The sequence below is a fragment of the Triticum dicoccoides genome, chromosome 4B (genome assembly GCF_002162155.2).
Source record: "Triticum dicoccoides isolate Atlit2015 ecotype Zavitan chromosome 4B, WEW_v2.0, whole genome shotgun sequence".
In the NCBI taxonomy this organism is placed as follows: Eukaryota; Viridiplantae; Streptophyta; class Magnoliopsida; order Poales; family Poaceae; genus Triticum; species Triticum dicoccoides.
In genome coordinates, this window is record NC_041387.1 from 636,364,675 (window position 1) to 636,368,215 (window position 3,541).

Below are 3,541 nucleotides of genomic sequence, written 5' to 3' on the forward strand. Positions count from 1 at the left end.
CCCCCGACCCCGCCTCGCGGCCGTCTCCCTCGACCCGCCTCGCCGCCGTCTCCCCCGACCCCGCCTCGCCGCCGTCTCCTCCGACCCCGCCTCGCCGCGCCTCGGTGTCGCCGTCTCCCCGGACCCCATCTCTATCCCCGCCCTCTGTAAGCACTCTCCCCTTCCGATCCCTCTTGTTTGCTTAGTATGAACCCTAGCTAGTTAGTGCTAGTTAGTATGAACCCTAGGCTATTTTTAGTGTTAGTTAGTTAATTACAATTAGTATTAACCCTATTTAATTAGGTAGTACGAACCCTAGTTAAAAATGGATACTTATATGGTAATTAGGGCAGTAGTTCCTAGGTACTAATTACTCCCTCCGTTCCGATTTACTCGTCATGGTTTTAGTTCAAATTTGAACTAAAACCACGATGAGTAAATCGAAACGGAGAGAGTAGTTAGTAAGAACTAGGTACTAATTAGGTACTAGAATATTTTTATTTATAGTAAGTTTATTTTTAGTAAGAACTAGTTGAATTAATAGAACTAGTTAGTAAGAACTTGTTGCTATTTTTTAGTTAAAGCAATTTTTCCCGCCTCGACATGGACGATGCCTAAACCGCATCCTCGTCGTCTAGTCAGCGTAGGACGACACCTGCTTGACCAAATGTGCCTTGTCCGGGACTGGGCTCCACCGGGGTAGTACTGGGAGGCGCTACCTACCGGGGGGCGCAGGTTGGTGAGGAGCCAGCCTGTCGTTGACCCGAACCTTCTTTGGTGGCGGTCGCGTGGGCCAGTGACGGTCCAGAGGCTCGATGACTCCGCGGAGGTGGTGTGTCACCGTGTCAGTGAGGAGGACGCGCACGTCCATCGCTACTTGTTTGCGTTGGAGCATAGGTTCTCCAATACCTGGCAGGTTCTCTAGGGATCTCACTGGAGCTATGATCCCGTGATGGTTCCTTCTCTGTGGGTGTCCACCGCCCGCGCCGATACCCGTCGTGTGCTAGGGTTTTAGTTGTATTAGTGATGTTATATGTATGACACTATTCGTGATGTATTAGTGATAATATTCGATGACGTACGAACGCATGAGATGATTTACTTTTGCTTATTGAATGCATGCTAATTTGATTCCTATAAGATATTTTGAAATGTATTTCTTGTGTTGCTCAATATCCAAGTGGCCGGTCATGTTTGCAGGTTACACCTCCGAGTGGCCTATGTTTTGCCGGAGTGTTGATTCATTTCCGTTCCGACAAATTTCAGGCGCTCGATATGTCCTATTTTAGCAAAGGTCATGCCGGATTTTTCTGTGAATTTTGGCATGACTTGTGCCAGAATATGTAGGAATTATCTAGTGCCCCGGATTTGTGTGTTGAGTATCCTGGTAGTTGTCTTCGATCCATTTTCAATTAATGTTTTAACTATGAACATAGGAAATGTCTAACGACGAAAAGGATTTCGGTATTTGCAAATACTGCAAAGACGAGTGCGGCCTGTGCGACGGAATCTTCCTCGATGATGATAGGCACTTCAGCATCAAGTTGGACGAGAACTTTGAAGTGGATACAGTAAGTCACAACGACAAGTCTTTTTTCGTAATTAAGCATGACATTTGCTTCATTTGCTTCAACTTATTTTTTTTACTATTCTACTAGCGTATCCCCTGCCATGCAAGAGTTTTTGTATTGGATAAGATAGGTTTCACTCATACTACGGAGGTAAAGAAAGTTTACTTGAAGACCGAGCATGGTTATATTTTCCACGCAAAATTACACAATTCAGACGACTACACCTATTTTGGATGCAAAACATGGCGAGCACTATGCAAGACTTATGCATTTGAGCCTGATATGGTTATCACCTTTGATATTCGTCCGGAAGATGACATTGAAGGTAATACCGACATCTGGGTCGATGTGCAGACGCCTCCAGTTATACCATTATGTAAGTTTCTCAACCATATTTATGTCTTTGATATTGTTTATTCAAAAATAGTTGACAACTAATTCATATTGTCAGCTTATTTCGGTGCAAGAAAACATGTCCGGTGCTTCGTAGACAGGACCTACTACTGTCCCGGGGCTGAACTCAACTTCGAGGAGCTAAATCATTATGTTTCATGCATGGCTTGCGGATCTTGATACTGTCAAGACAAATTTTCATCCTGCATTTAGAAATGTTAGTACTGAAAACGTGCGACCAATAGTGTTCGTATTAAACTACGGTCACATCTATTTAGGAAGGATGGTAAGATTTTTACTATTTGTCCTCAGAGCATCTTTTCCATACATTATTTTTGAAGCTAAACTTCATTGCTAAGTATGTTACCATACGGTGTTCTTCAACAGGGACTCCTGATGAATGTTGTGCCTTATGGGATCGAGACTAAAGGTACCATGAGTATTATTAGCTTACGGCCAAGATATCCTACAGATTACTTTAGTGCATTCAAGATCAGCTATGAATTCTTAATAGTGCAAGACTGGACCAAATATGTGATGAGGGAGCGCAGAGAAGTACTAGGGGGCAGCAAACAGATGCGCTACCCACGATTAGGAGACAGGTTCATCTGCATGCTCTAACTTGATCAAGGAGGAGAGCTACACATGTTTTATGTTATTTTACCTAAGAGAGAGCGGCAAGAGTGATTAGCTAGCTAGAAATGAGTTTGAGGATGATGATGTTCTACACTATTACTATGATGATAAAATAGCTAGTGTTGGTGGTAATGACTATGATGATTATTATTAGCTAGTGTTAGTGGTGATTAAATAAATATTGTTGGTGGTAATGACTATGATGATGATTAAATAGCTTGTGCTGGCGGATTAGATTCAAGTGGAGGCAACATGGGGTGCACATCGAAAGTACTACTAGTCCAAACTAGATCAAGTTTGGATTAGTAGTATACTTTTGACATGCACCACATATTGCCACCACTTGAACCTAAGCCACCTTCATTTGACACACTGTTATGGACATAATGATGTAAACCTCATAACTGGTATTGTACCAATATTTGTACGATGGCGCATAAATACACTAAAACTAATAAAAAAATAAAAAGAATACTAGTAGCGATGGAGAGAAAACACGCTGCCAGTAGTTACATTAGCAGTAGTGTGGGATTGGACAAACGTTGCAGCTATTTGTCCTAGCAGTAGCGCGTGCGGGCACGCGCTACTGCTAAGCAATAGTTGTAGCGCCTTATTAGTAGCACGCCTGCCAGCGCTACTGATACACCTAAAACCCGCGCTGCTGCTAGTCTTTTCCCTAGTAGTGCTCTCTTGATTATCAATACAATGGTCTCTTGGAGATCCATATGATGTAAGTCTTTTGGCGGTGTGTTTGTTGGGATCCGATGAACTTTGAGTTTATGATCAGATCTATGTTTTTATCCATGAAACTTATTTGAATCTTCTTTGATCCCTTATATGCATGATTGCTTATAGCCTCGTATTTATTTTCTGATATCTGGGTTTTGTTTGGCGAACTTAATCTATTGATCTTGCAATGGGAAGAGGTGCTTTGTAGTGGGTTCGATCTTACGGTGCTTGAT